The following is a 16,273-nucleotide window of genomic DNA, read 5'->3' as shown; positions in this document are numbered from 1 at the left end:
CTGGTCCAGACTGTATACCAGTTAGGTTCCTTTCGGAGAATGTTGATGCATTAGCTCCATACTTAACAATCATATACAACCGTTCGCTCGACGAAAGATCCGTACCCAAAGACTGGAAAGTTGCACAGGTCACACCAAAAAATGTTCAAATGTGTGTGAAATCTTAAGCGACTTAACTGCTAAGGTCCATAGTCCCTAAGCTTACACACTACTTAACCTAAATTATCGTAAGGACAAACACACATACCCAAGCCTAAGGGAGGACTCGAACCTCCGCCGGGACCAGCCGCACAGTCCATGACTGCAGCGCCTGAGACCGCTCTGCTAATTCCACGCCGCCAGGTCATACCAATATTCAAGAAAGGTAGTAGGAGTAACCTACTAAATTGCAGGCCCATATCGTTAACGACGATATGCAGCAGGATTTTAGAACATATATTGTGTTCGAATATTATGAATTACCTCGAAGCTAACACAGTCAACATGGGTTTAGAAAACATCGTTCCTGTGAAACACAGCTAGCTCTTTATTCACACGAAGTGCTGAGTGCTACTGACAAGGGATTTCAAACTGATTTCGTATTTCTGGATTTCCGGAAGGCTTTTGACACTGTACCATACAAGCGGCTCGTAGTGAAATTGCCCGCTTATGAAGTATCATCTCAGTTATGTCACTGGATTTGCGATTTCCTGTCAGACAGATCACACTTCGTAGTAATTGACGGAAAGTCATAGAGTAAAACAGAAGTGATTTCAGGCGTTCCCCAAGGTAGTGTTATAGGCCCTTTGCTGTTCCTTATCTATATAAACGACTTGGGAGACAATCTGAGCAGCAGTCTCCGGTTTGTTTGCAGATGACTCTGTCGTTTATCGACTAATAAAGTCATCAGAAGGTCAAAACAAACTGCAAAACGATTTAGAAAAAATATCTGAATGGTGCGAAAAGTGGCAGTTGAACCTAAATAACGAAAAGTGTGAGGTTATCCACATGAGTGCGAAAAGGAACTCGTTAAACTTCGGTTACACAATAAATCAGTGTAATATAAAAGCCGTAAATTCAACGAAATATCTAGGTATTACAATTACGAAGAACTTAAATTGGAAAGAACACATAGAAAATGTTGTGGGGAAGGCAGACCAAAGGCTGGGTTGTATTGGCAGGATATTTAGAAAATGTAACAGACCTACTAAGGAGACTGCCTACACTATGCTTGTCCGTCCTCTTTTAGAATACTGCTGCGCCATGTGGGATCCTTACCAGATAGGACTGACGGAGTACATCGAAAAAGTTCAAAGAAAGGCAGCACGTTTTGTATTACCGCGAAATATGGGAGAGTGTATCACAGAAATGATACAGCATTTAGGCTGGAAATCATTAAAAGAAAGGCGTTTTTCGTTGCGACGGAATCTTCTCACGAAATTCCAATCACCAACTTTCTCCTCCGAATGTGAAAATATTTTGTTGACACCGACCTACGTAGGGCGGAGCGATCACCACGATAAAATAAGGGAAATCAGAGCTCGTACGGAAAGATATAGGTGTTCATTCTTTCCGCGCGCTATACTAGATTGGAATAATAGAGAATTGTGAAGGTGGTTCGATGAACCCTCTGCCAGGCGCTTAAATGTGATTTGCAGAGTATCCATGTAGATGTAGATGTAGATGTAGATTTAGAAGACAGGAAAAATATTAACTGCTAATGGCTCACCATGCGCATCAGGAATGTGACAAGAAACGAGAGTCAGAGAGGTGCAGAGATCAACCTCCTGTAGTATATATGTATTACGCTTCACAAAATGGACATCGTCCACATTCAAGAAATGTTTAAAACAAACCATTAACTTTCACTATGAACATCGAATGAGAAATGGCGCGTCCCAGTGATCACAAAAGTTCGCACCATCAAGATCGAGGGCGAACAGCTTGGGAGTTACAACCCGTGCAGGATGTTCTGCTAGTTATCCACTCTTAAAGAATGCACATACGAGTGGAATCATATTGGTGTAACGGGATAATGAAATCTGATGGAATGTGATGACATGCAAGCGAATGTGAAACAGACTGTCTTGGAGCATACAGTGAAACTGTCTACCCTTTAAGACGCAGCTGTGGATAGTCCGACAATAGGTTTTATAGGCATGGAACAAGCAAACTTCCAGGGGCTGAATTTGCTCAGTGGTCCCAAGTGGTATGATGGCAATGTCACACAATCTTAGAAGGAAATTTTCCTATAAGGGAGTATGATTTTTATACGCAGACCGGGAATCAAATAAAAGCAAGTTATTTTGACCAGCTACTGACCAAAAGCATTGCTCATACCATGGTTGTAGTTATTTTACTCTCATTTTCCCAATTTCTTGCTGTGATGCAAATATTTCCTACTGCCCTTGCAAGGTCAAGCAAACGAGAAAGAGCACCCCCAACTTCTCGCAGCACAATAAATAACTATGCAGCCAATTTACCATCCAGATTAACAGTCGGCATTATAATACGAATGCGTGAAGGCATCGGTGTTAATTGATCTTGATATAACTCTCTCGGTACCATTAATTTGCTGGGTTCCTTTCATGTGTGCCTCCTCTTCAAATTCTGATTGATCGAAGTTGAAAACAAAATCCTTACTGAACGATGAGATCAGTTTTTTTTATCTCATCTGCAAATTTTCTGGTCGATTCTGCAGTTTGCTGAGCAACGCCAAGTGGACTCTTTGTTTAAAATTTCGTTGTCTTACATCTTCCAATTCTGTAGCACTGAAGTTGTACAAACATCCACTGCTTCTCTTGAAATCTATGTCGCGTTCAGTTTGATGTGCATAATGTACTAGGTCACTATCATGAAATGGTGTAAATTGTATCGAGCATCCTTGAAACGCGCAACCACCAATTTTTGTACAAGTCCGCGTTGTTCTCCCTTGAATATCGGTGGTTTTTCGTATGCAGCACACGGTGAAATTGCTACGGATTTATTCGAAATCTGTTTATTATTGTCTTTTTACTATCCTGCGGATGATCTTCCATCTACGTAATTATGTTTAGTGCCCGCTCCATGGACAACGTTTGTGCTTAACTGCGTTTCACTGGAGAAGAGATTAGTGGCTCCCTGTTCGACAAGGGTGATGAACTATATAGCTCGACATCTGTTTCAATATCACTTTGACTTATTAAGGACGTATCGTCATAATTTTACTCCTCAACTACATTGTCCGTACAGTCGAACATATACGACACCACTCATACCATTGGTTCATCTTGCAAGAACGCTGATATTTCATCTGTCACATCTTTCTCACTCTGCAAAATTCCTCGGTTCCTTTCAGACGAAATATCAACTTCGGCAGCGTTGTTGTAGATATAATGCAATGTTTGTCCTTGCCATGGCTCTGCTTGTATGAACGCCATTAGCACTGTAGCATTGTTGTGAGTTACTTGCCGGCTAAGAAGTTCAGCTACAATGCTGTATGCTCACCTCTGGATACCATTACTCACGCACCTGCAACCAATGTTGTGGTTACGTGGTAGAGGCGTGGGGCATCGAGTTCCTTTAACATCATTGACCTTTCGCGATTAACACTCAGTGGGTTCGTTGACAGTGCAACCGATCTCAGCGTTCGAAAATGCATTCAGCGGAACTGAAATGAGTTTGTTGTCTTCGGTCTAATCACGTGCAACACGTAGATTGTGACAAACTTCAAATTTAGTGCAAGAAAAAAAGGAGTTTGTGGCATGTGAGGATATCACTGACAGAGATACATATCCCAATCTATGATCTGAAATTTGCGCAACAGCAATGTTTCTGACATTGAGACCGGCAGAAATTCAGAAACCGTGCTTGCACTATATCAGACTGAAAATTCTGGTTCACACGGTTTAACACATTTCTTTGATTAGGCCGTATTAACTTTTCTCTTTTTTTTTACATTGTGCAGTTATCTGCAAAAGTCAATTCGTTACCTTTGTAATGAAATTGTTTTCATTTAATTGTCATTTCAAATATACATTTTTTTTCTTGTTGTTGTGGTCTTCAGTCCAGAGACTGGTTTGATGCAGCTCTCCATGCTACTCTATCCTGTGCAAGCTTCTTCATGTCCCAGTATCTACTGCAACCTACATCCTTCTGAATCTGTTTAGTGTATTCATCTCTTAGTCTCCCTCTACGATTATTACTTTCCACGCTGCATTCCAATACTAAATTGGTGATCCCTTGATGCCTCAGAATATGCCCTACCAACCGATCCCTTCTTCTAGTCAAGTTGTGCCACAAATTTCTCTTCCCATCTAATCTTCAGCATTTTTCTGTAGCACCACATTTCGAAAGCTTCTATTCCCTTCTCGTCTAAACTACTTATCGTCCACGTTTCACATTCATAGATGGCTACACTCCACACAAATACTTTCGGAAACGACTTCCTGACACTTAGTCTATACTTGATGTTAACAAATTTCGCTTCTTCAGAAACGCTTTCCTTGCCATTGCCAGTCTACATTTTATATCCACTCTAAATCGACCATCACCAGTTATTTTGCTCCCCAAATAGCAAAACTCATTTACTTCTTTAAGCGTCTCATTTCCTAATTTAATACCCTCAGCATCACCAGATTTAATTCGACTACATTCCATTATCCTCGTTTTGATATTGTTGATGTTCATCTTATATCCTCCTTTCAAGACTCTGTCCATTCCGTACAGCTGCTCTTCCAGGTCCTTTGCTGTCTCTGACAGAATTACAATGTCATCGGCGAACCTCAAACTTTTTATTTCTTCTCCATGGATTTTAATACATACTCCGAATTTCTCGTTTGTTTCCATTACTGCTTGCTCAATATACAGATTGAATAACATCGAGGAGAGGCTACAACCCTGTCTCACTCCCTTCCCAACCACTGCCACCCTTTCATGCCCCTCGACTCTTATATCTGCCATCTGGTTTCTGTACAAATTGCAAATAGCCTTTCGCTCCCTGTATTTTACCCCTGCTACCTTCAGAATTTGCAAGAGAGTATTCCAGTCAACATTGTGAAAAGCTTTCTCTAAGTCTACAAATGCTAGAAACGTAGGTTTGCCTTTCCTTAATCTATCTTCTAATATAAGTCGTAGTGTCAGTATTGCCTCACGTGTTCCAACACAACATTTCTACGGAATCCAAACTGATCTTCTCCGAGGTCAGCTTCTACCAGTTTTTCCATTCGTCTGTAAAGAATTCGTGTTAGTATTATGCAGCCGTGGCTTATTAAACTGATAGTTCGATAATTTTCACATCTGTCAACACCTGCTTTCTTTGGGATTGGAATTATTATATTCCTCTTGAAGTCTGAGGGTATTTCGCCTGCGGTTAAGGCGCTCAGTCCGGAACCGCACGACTGCTACGGTCGCAGGTTCGAATCCTGCCTCGGGCATGGATGTGTGTGATGTCCTTAGGTTAGTTAGGTTTAAGTAGTTCTAAGTTCTAGGGGACTGATGACCACAGAAGTTAAGTCCCATAGTGCTCAGAGCCATTTGAACCATATTTCGCCTGCCTCATTTATCTTGCTCACCAGATGTTAGAGTTTTGTCAGGACTGGCTCTCCCAAGGCTGTCAGTAGTTCTAATGGAATGTTGCCTACTCCCGTGGCCTTGTTTCGACTCAGGTCTTTCAGTGCTCTGTCAAACTCTTCCCCGCAGTATCATATCTCCTGTTTCATCTTCATCTACATTCTCTTCCATTTCCATAAAATTGTTCTCAAGAACATCGCCCTTCTATAGACGCTCTATATACTCCTTCCACCTTTCTGCTTTCCCTTCTTTACGTAGCACTGGGTTTCCATCTGAGCGCTTGATATTCATGCAAGTGGTTCTCTTTTCTCCAATGGCCTCTTTAATTTTTCTGAAGGCAGTATCTATCTTACCTCTAGTGATATGCGCCTCTCCATCCTTACATTTGTCCTCTAGCCATCCCTGCTTAGCCATTTTGCACTTCCTGCACATGGCGTTAGGAACTTGCTTATTAATAATAGTGATGCTGTAACTGTTGGTTGGTAATATTTACTGACAAAATGCAACCTAACGCTAGATTGCGTACTTACGGCTATCCTGTGTGGCCGTTGTTTAGTACGACTTTAAAAGAGAGAGAGATTATTGATTGATCACCGATGCGTCGGTTCTCGATTGTATTCAGGAGACGTACGGATTGATTGCGCGAATAATTAAACTTTTGACCCGGATTGCTTTCACGCAATCAGAATCTTCGATGAAAATACCTAAGGGACCTATTTGAATTTAAAAATTGAAATGAAAGCAAATTAGTGGAATTTTGTAAGAGAAAGATTAACAGATTGGAAGTTGAACACATCAGTGATCTACTAAATACAATCGAGACACCGCGATAAAGAGCGAACCTGTAACAAAGCTCATATACAATTTGAACATCATTTTTGGTTAGTGAAAGAGAAGAATAAGAAGAAAATTAGTGATTCGTAAAATATTAATGTATTTTGAACAAATTAGCTTTAAACTTCTACACATTGACAAAAACACAATAAATGCATGACTTACATCTGATACTTCTTTTGTAAATGGCGCAGTCCAATAATCGCTACTTTGTCAGTCCGTTCCTTCTTAAAATTAAATGTCCTTGCGTGTGCGTAAGTACATTGTATCCATACACGAGTTACCGAAATGTTTGCTCGTCGTTTCACATAGTTTTTACACAAAATAAAAACAACTTGTAGCGATGCTATGTAGTACGTTTTAACATGTCGGCGACCAAACGTACAAGGGATAATGAAGTCTCTAGAATATTTCTTAACAAAAGATAGGTTGTTATTTCTCCTGTTTCGCAGCTTCCTGCTATCAAGCGCTGCGGCAATGATTTTAAATATCTGCGCCCAGCGGGTCAAAGTGTTTATTTAGAGTATTTAAACGCTGGACGCGCGTCTTGGTATAGGCGCACATAAAAAAAAATATTTATCTCTTTACTCTCGCGCCGTGATGCTTAGCATCTTTACGAACTACAGCTCGTTGGCTGTCCTTTTCTTTAATGACAAATATCTCACCTACAAAGTAGCTGAAATCCAATAATATTACACTGTCGATCTCATTTTTGAGACGTTTGTATTCCTTTTTGCCTGCTTCATTTACTGCATTTTTGTATTTTCTCCTTTCATCAACTAAATTCAATATCTCTTCTGTTACCCAAGGATTTCTATTAGCCCTCGTCTTTTTACCTACTTGATCCTCTGCTACCTTCACTATTTCGTCTCTCAAAGCTACCCATTCTTCTTCTACTGTATTTCTTTCCCCCATTCTTGTCAATCGTTCGCTAATGCTCTCCCTGAAGCTCTCTACAACCTCTTTTTCTTTCAATCTATCCAGGTCCCATCTCCTCAAATTCCCACCTTTTTGTAGTTTCTTCAGTTTTAATCTACAGTTCATAACCAATAGATTGTGGTCAGAGTCCACATTTGCCCCTAGAAATATCTTACAATTTAAAACCTGGTTCCTGAATCTCTGTCTTACCATTATATAAACTATCTGAGACGTTTCAGTATCTCGAGGCTTCATCAATGTATACAACCTTCTTTCATGATTCTTGAACCAAGTGTTAGCTATGATTAAGTTATGCTCTGTGCAAAATTCTACCAGGCCGCTTCCTCTTTCATTCCATACTCCCATTCCATATTCACCTACTACGTTTCCTTCTCTCCTTTTCCTACTATCGAGTTCCAGTCATTCATAACTGTTAAATTTTCGTCTCCCTTCATTATCTTAATAATTTCTTTTATCTCATCATGAATTTCATCAATCTCTTCATTTGCATAGCTAGTTGGCATATAAACTTCTACTACTGTGGTAGGCGTGGGCTTCGTATCTATCCTAGCCACAATAACGCGTTCACTATGCTGATTCTAGTAGCTTACCAGAATTCCTATTTTCCTATTCATTATTAAACCTGTTCCATGCATTACCCCTGTTTGATTTTGTATTTATAACCCCGTATTCACCTGACCTGAAGTCTTGTTCCTCCTGCCAGCAAGCTTCACTAATTCCCACTATAACTAACTTTAACCTATCCATTTCCCTTTTTAAATTTTCTGACCTACCTGCCCGATTAAGGGATTTGACATTCCACGCTCCGATCCGTAGAACGCCAGTTTTCTTTCTCCTGATAACGACGTCCTCCTGAGTATTCCCCGCCCGGTGATCCGAATGGGGGACTATTTTACCTCCGGAATATTTTACTCAAGAGGACGCCATCATCATTTAACCATACAGTAAAGCTGCATGCCCTCGGGAAAAATTACTGAAGTGCCAAAGAAACTGGTGTAGGCATTGGTATTAAATTACAGAGATATGCGAACAGGCAAAATACGCGCTGCGGTCGGCAACGCCTACATACGACATCAAGTGTCTGGCGCAGTTGTTAGATTGGTTACTGCTGCTATAATGCCAGCTTATTAAGAATTAGGTGAATTTGAACGTTGTGTTATAGTCGGTGCACGTGCGGTGGAACACATATCCCGAGGTAGCGATGAAGTGGAAATTTTCCCGTGCGACCGTTTCACAAGTCTATTGCGAATATCAGGATTCCGGTAAATCATCATATTTTCGATGTCACTGCGGCCGGAAAAAGGTCCTACTAGAACGGGATCAACGACGACTGAAGAGAATCGTTCAACGTGATAGAATCGCAGCCCTTCCGCAAATTTCTGCAGGATTCAGTGCTGGACCATCAACAAATGTCAGCGTCTGAATCATTCAACGAAACAACATCGATATCGGCTTTCGCAGCCGAAGGTCCACTCGTGTATCCTTGATGACTGTACGACACAAAGCTTTACGCCTCTCCTGGGCTCATCAACACCGACATCGCATTGTTGATGACTGGAAATATGTTGCCTGGTCGGATGAGTTTCGTTTCAGATTGTCTCGGACGGATAGACGTGTACGGGTATGGAGACAGCCTCATGATTCCATGGACTCTGCATGTCAGCATGGGACTGTTCAAGCTGGTGGAGGCTCTGTAATGGTGTGGGGCGTGTGCAGTTGGAGTGAAATGGGACTCCTCATACGTATAAACACGACAGTGACACGAACGTAAGCATCCTGTCTGATCACATGCATCCGTTCATGTCCATTGTTCATTCCAACGGAATTGGGCAGTTCCAGCAGGGCAATGCGACACCCCATACGTACATAATTGCTACAGAGTGGCTCCAGGAACACTCTTGTGAGTTTAAACACTGCCGCTGGCCACCAATTTCCCCAGACATGAACATTACTGAGCATGTCGAGGATGCCTTGCAACTTGCTGTTCAGAAGAGATCTCCATGCCCTCGTACTCTTACAAATTTATGGACAACCCTGTAGAATTCAGGGAGTCAGTTCCCTCCAGCAGTACTTCAGACATTAGTCGAGTTCATGCCGCATCGTGTGCTGGCACACTGCGTGCTCGCGGGGGCCTTACGCGATATTAGGCAGGTGTACCAGTTTTTTTGCCTCTTCAAATGGTTCAAATGGCTCTGACCACTATGGGGCTTAACTTCTGAGGTCATCAGTCCCCTAGAACTTAGCACTACTTAAACCTAACTAACCTAAGGACGTCACACACATCCATGCCCGTGCTTCAGTGTACACTTTAAACATAGGTAAATACAAATTATTCATTTTCACTGGTTGCATAATCTGAACGATGCAGTTGATTTGGGAGCAAATTCGGTTAAAACTGGTGTCCCGCTTATTAAATTACTTCACCAGGCTTGTATCTTCGAAACATGCCATTGTCTGGGTAGCCCATAACATATATTTCCTTTGTGAAAGAGATCTGTATAATGTACACGCCAGGGCAAGACTCAGCACTTTCTTTGTGTTATGGTGGGTCAGGACAGCCTTGGAAACATGGGATCTTGCATTTTCTGTCACGGAGGCCTCGAGGATAGGACAGGACCATTGGTCGTAGCACATAAGAAATGTATGGCCTGCTGTCCAAATTAGTGGTTATGTGAACCAGAGATGATCATACCGTGTATTAAATGGCAATTCATTTCGTCATGCCAGATGCTAGGCCGGTATGACGATGGCGATTGCAAACTGACTTCGATCGTTTCCTCCTAGAGTCTTCACATATTGGTAAGTCCATCGTGATGCTGCACTCGGAACCGGGACACACGTGAAAAAATTGATGCGATGTCACTCCTGTTAACAGCGTTCCACAACTACATATCTACAGTAGAACTTCACTAATCATCTCCAGCCTGTCCGGCTAGCCACGCGGTCTGACTCGCTGTTTCCAGAGCGGATTAGTGTTGAGGTCCGGTGTGCCGGCCAGCCTGTGAATGGTTTTTAAGGCGGTTTTCCATCTGCCTCCGCGAATGCGGGCCGATTCCCCTTATTCCGCCTCAGTTGCGCTATGTCGGCGATTGCTGTGCAAACACTGTCTCCACGTACGCGTACACCAAATTACTAATTACCATCAAAACATTTGGGGTTACACTCGTCTGGTATGAGACGTTCTCGGGGGGAGGGAGGGGGGGGGGGGGGGAGGTGTCCACTGGGAGCTGAACTGCATAGTGTGGGGCCTCGGTGGGTGGACTGCTGTGGCCTGTTGTGGGGTTGTGAACCTCTGAGAGCTACAGCGGGACGAAGCTTCTCCGTCGTTTCTAGGTCCCTGGTTCAATACACAATACACATTACAATCACCTCCATCGGGACCGATGATCGGAGCGCAGAAAAGGTCGGAACACTTTTACTGACCCGTAACATAACAATACAGTACAGTACAGCTTTGATTTTCAACTGGAAATAGTGTCTGAAACGTTGTTCCATGTTAAAACTGTAACAAAAAGGTAAGAAATCGTAGACAGACTAAAAAATCTTATACGAAACCCTAATGTACAGTAGTGCCTGTATTGTATATATGTCTCTGTATCGTACGGTAAGATATAGTTACAATATTATGAGTGAAGGTCTAACAAGTGCACATACATTATTACTGTTGAACTGACAAACAACCGACTAATTATGTACAGCTGGAGTTCTTGTAGGGAGCATTTTTTAGTTTTACTCAGACTCACGAGTGATACACACTTGATGAGAAAACAGTTTAAGCTCTTTAACTAAGTTTACAAATTTCGTAAAAAAATCATTTTCAGCCGTTTCGCCAGCAGACAGCTTCTCACTGGAATTAATTACATTTCGAATGCCATGTTGTTTTCTCCAACGATATAACCAGTTTTCATTCTCTGTAATTTTTTCATTTTCTTTGTCTGCATGCTATTTTCATACATCAGTGCATTTTCTTTTATGATTGTTTCAGATGACGGCCTTCTTTTTCTTCTCTCCTACTCAAACCACACCCACAAAGTATTGTCTAGAATTTCACTTTTAGTGTTCAGCAAAATCTTGCATATTTTCAGTTCTTTCTTATCATCAGTCGTCATTGTGTGACTTACAAGAGTTTTCGTAATTTTTCTCCAGCCCTTAACAGGTGTCACACCAACCTCCACCGTACTTACAATGTCTTGAAGAGACTCAGCTTTGTCTAACCTTACACGTACTTTCAGTTTGTCCGCTGAAAAGCCGGGCGGGGTGGCCGAGCGGTTCTAGGCGCTACAGTCTGGAACCGCGCGACCTCTACGATCGCAGGTTCGAATCCTGCCACGGGCATATATGTGTGTGATGTCCTTAGGTTAGTTAGGCTTAAGTAGTTCTAAGTTCTAGGGGACTGATGACCTTAGAAGTTAAGTCCCATAGTGCTCTGAGCCATTTGAACCATTTTTCGCTGAAAACAACGTCACATGTTTCCGTTTGGTTGTTGAAATAATTTAGTTTTACTCACTTTACTATGTAAGTCAGATACTGTCACTAATTTATAAAGTATGTGTGTTCACAATAACATTTATTGATCGAGCTAGAAATAAATTTCGTACTAAAACTGATGGAACTACCGCACCTCCCATCGGTAAACTGCTTACTGTCGTAGCCGATGAGTGATTGACAACTCAAATACAGAAAATGGGTTGGTCGGGCTAAGCAGTGAGTTGGACCATCCGAAGTCGGATTAGCGATGTTCTACTCTGCAATTTACTCTTAAATGCTCGACAAAAGGATCACCGAACCACCTTAAACCACTCTCGAATAGCATACTGGGAAAATGAATACTTAAATCTTTCAGTGTGAAAGATAATTTCTGTTATTTTATTATGATGATCATTTCTCTGTATGTAGATGGACGTCAACAAAATATTTTCGCATTCGAAAGAGAAAGTTAGTCATTGAAATTTGTTTCAATGATTGGCATTCCAACTCGCATATCATATCAGTGACAATATCTGTCGTACTTTGCGGTGATACAAAACGAGCTGCCTTTCTTCGAACTTTTTCGATGTCCTCCGTGAGTCCTGTCTGATAACTATCCCATCCCGCGCAGCGGTACTCCAGAAGAGGACAGACAAGCGTAGTATGAGCAGTCTCTTTAGCAGATCTGTTGCATCTTCTAAATGTTCTGCCAGTAAAACGCAGTCTTTGGTCCGCGTTCCTTAGTGTTGTTGCTGGACGCACCGATGCCATCGCTCGCCTCCCTGCTGTCACGACAAGGTAAGCCACAACAATTGTCACATGGCTGACAGTGTATTGTAGTCATAACGTCATCGGCCTGCACGCGTTGATACATCTTCCTGCGTCAAAGCCCATTTCCTGCCTCAGAGAACGTGGCGCCGCTATATCATCCTGCACGACTGAGTGGACAAAGTATATGTTCTCTCGGGCACTAGTCGCTTGGGATCGTTGAGATTCACCATGGAATGAGAATAGCCCTCCTGAACCATCGATTCCGCATTCACAAGATAGTCATGGGACCCTGACCAACGTAAGCAGCAGACTCGCTAAAGTGGTCGCACTATTGTTGAATTTATGAAGGAACAAGAACAGCAACGAAAATTAGGAATGGGTTGCAGACTAGACATTTTAAGTGGACTTGATTGCACTCTACCTACACTAACATACTACGAGGCGGTGGTGGTAAGTTCCTATGGGACTCGACTGCTGAGGTCATCGGTCCCTAGGATTACACACTACTTAATCTAACTGAAACTAACTTACGCTAAGGACAACACACACACACACACACACACACACACACACACACACACACACACACACCCATGCCCAAGGAGGACTCGAACCTCCGACGGGGGGAGCTGCGCGAACCGTTGCAAGGCGCTCTAGACCGTGAGGCTACCGCGCGGTCACTGCAAGGTGAGAAATAACTTATTTCTGTTTTGTTGAGAGTGCATTTAAAAATAAAATCGCATTTTAGAAGGGACAAAATCTGAAAAAAAACACAGTCCAGTTCCCTAAGCTTACTGATCTTGAAGAAAAGGCAAGATTTGAAGAATTCATTGTGGCCTTGAAATAATTTCAAGGATAGTTTTCTAATCGTTTTGAAGACACTGCCAATCTTATATCTCTTTTCGAGGCTGTTTGCCGTTTCAGTTGAAAGCGCCTCTGAGCATGTGCAGACGGAACTGACTGATACGCAATGTAATTCTCGTTTTAAAGAAAAGTACCTGTACATTAAAACTGTCCAGGACGTTTACATTGTTATTCTTCGGTAAAGATTCCACGTCTCCATAATGAGGTTGCAAAAGTGTTACAATATTTCGATCAATATATAAGTGTAAAAGACGATTTTTCGAGTATGAAACTAGATAATATTATGCCTTCAGTGCGCCAAAAATAATTAAATAATACTGAAAGTTTCTTTTGATCATGATCTACGAGGGTGAGTCAAATGAAAAATTTTTTTAAATGTTACTTATTCTGTAGAAGTGGTACAAAGCTGTATCACTTTTCAACATAATCTCCCCCACACTCAATGCAAGTCCTCCAGCGCTTACAAAGTGCACAAATTCCTTTAGAAAAAATTATTTTTGTAGTCCGCGCAACCACTCATGCACCACGTGGCGTACCTGTTCATCAGAACGGAACTTATTTCCTCCAATTGCGTCTTTCAGTGGTCAAAACATATGGAAATCACTTGCGGCGAGGTCTCGTGAGTATGGTTTCCGGTTGGTGGAAGTGAACCCAAGTTTCGTCCCCGGTAACGATTCTTGCAAGGAAGCCATCACCTTCTCGTTCAAAACGCCGAAGAAGTTCTTCACAAGCATCAACACGTCGTTCTCTCATTTCAGGAATCAGCTGCTGTGGCACCCATCTTGCAGACACTTTGTGAAACTGGAGCACATCACGCACAATGTGGTGTGCTGACCCATGACTAATCTGTAAACATGCTGCACTGTCGTTCAGTGCCACTCGGCGGTTTTCCTTCACTATGATTTCAACTGCTGCAATGTTCTGTGGAGTCACAACTCGTTATGCCTGACCTGGACGAGGAGTATCTTCCACTGAAGTCACACCATTTGCAACCTTCCTACTCCATTCATAGACTTGCTGCTGTGATAAACATGCATCACCGTACTGAACCTTCATTCGTCGATGAATTTCAATAAGTTTCGCACCTTCACTACGCAAAAATCGAATAACAGAACGCTGCATGTGTGCATCTGCCCTATGCTGTCACCAACAGGCCATTCTGCACGCTGTTTGTTGGACGCTTAACAACTTACAGAATAGCGGCGCGAAATTTCGATTTGTTATTACAAATTTAAGGTTTTCATTTGACTCACCCTCGTATGTTATTGAGAAATATGAAGTATGAAAATTAGTCGTCTGCAGTGCGACTGCATTGCCATCTAAATCCGGCGTGATTACAGTTTCCTCCTCTTCCGCTTCCTAAAGCTCAGTCAGTGTGGTGTGGTGGTAGGGGAATTGTGTAGGCAGGGTGAGCACTACGGGACACGAACCACGGCATGGCTCGCCAGGTAAGTACAGTACATTAGAAAGACAGGGCGAGGGGAGGAGAACAAAGCTTGGGTGTAATAAGCAGGTTCATGTGTATGTAGGGTGTGGTATTTACGCAGAGACGAAGAGGCTTGCACAGGATAGTGCAACGTGGAGAACTGCATCGAACCACTATTTCTACATGACATTCCGCGTATTCAAATATCGGAGCAAACGAAACAGATTGCTGCAAGGCAGTATGCGTGTATATCCGATGAACGGTAGAATTACAGAAAAGTTAGTCCATAATTTGATGTTAAGCAGATATCGATAACCGTCCGGAAATAATAAGTTTCATTTATTTCATTTCAGGGATACTGCTGCAATTTGATTTCTTTGCTGTAATATTCATCGCTGTAAATGTAGCCACGTAGCTTTGAAAATATTCAATATATTTTCGATATGTGAGATGTGACAATAAAATAATAAGGCTGATGCTACCACAGTGTAAGTACGCATGCGCCACAGATGAACGACTACTAGATGTGAGGCGCGACGCATTCTCATTTGAGTGAGGCATCTCTGGTGTCTGTAGACAAGTCACTGTAGCCGTGGTCTTCGTTTGTGAAAGAGCAGTTATTTTGTTTTATCGGAAAAAATAATAGAGCCACGAATTGTTGTTTAGTTTCTCGTGAGATTTGGAAAAACGTCTACTGAAGCATGTCTTGTACTAAAAGAAGTGTATGGCGCAGATTGTTTATCCTGTACCCGAGTTTTTGAGTGGTTCAAGCGTTTGCAAGATGGACGAGAAGAAGTTGAAGATGGCTCTCGAACGAAGAGACCTTAACTCGTGACAATGTCGAAAAGTAGGTAATCTGATTCGATATGACTGTCGACTGAGTATTCGATCGATTGCTGAAAGTGTAGGAATTGACAAAGAATGTGTAAGACAAATTTTACACAACTAATTTAACATGAGGAGACTACGTGCGAAACTGGTGGCGAGGATTCTCACGTCGTCGTGAAAACATTTCTACTGTTGCTTTGAATATCGTTGAATATGTTACTAATTTCTTGGAAAGAGTGATAACATTTGACTAATCATGGTTTTTTACTTATAATCCTGAAGCTGAGCGCAAATGCAGGCATTGGAAGGGACCGACCCCACCGAGAGCGAAAAAAGCTCGAATGAGTAAATCAGGATTCGGAGCTATAATGATTTTGTTTCGATATTCATGGAATTGAGTATCGCCACTGCGTTCCTGAATCAATGTTACTGCCTTAACGTTCATGCTCAGCTCCGTGAGAAAACAGGAAAGAAAACGACCCGAATTGAGGACGCGCAAGTCATGGGTTCTGCATCAAGACAATGCAACAGCTCATACCACATTGTCTGTTAAGAAATTTCTAGTGAAGTACAGCGTCTCAGTGTTCGACCAGTCACCTTATTCATCTGACCTAT

This window comes from Schistocerca serialis, chromosome 9 (genome assembly GCF_023864345.2).
Source record: "Schistocerca serialis cubense isolate TAMUIC-IGC-003099 chromosome 9, iqSchSeri2.2, whole genome shotgun sequence".
NCBI classification, from domain to species: domain Eukaryota; kingdom Metazoa; phylum Arthropoda; class Insecta; order Orthoptera; family Acrididae; genus Schistocerca; species Schistocerca serialis.
This window is presented reverse-complemented; position numbering follows the sequence as displayed.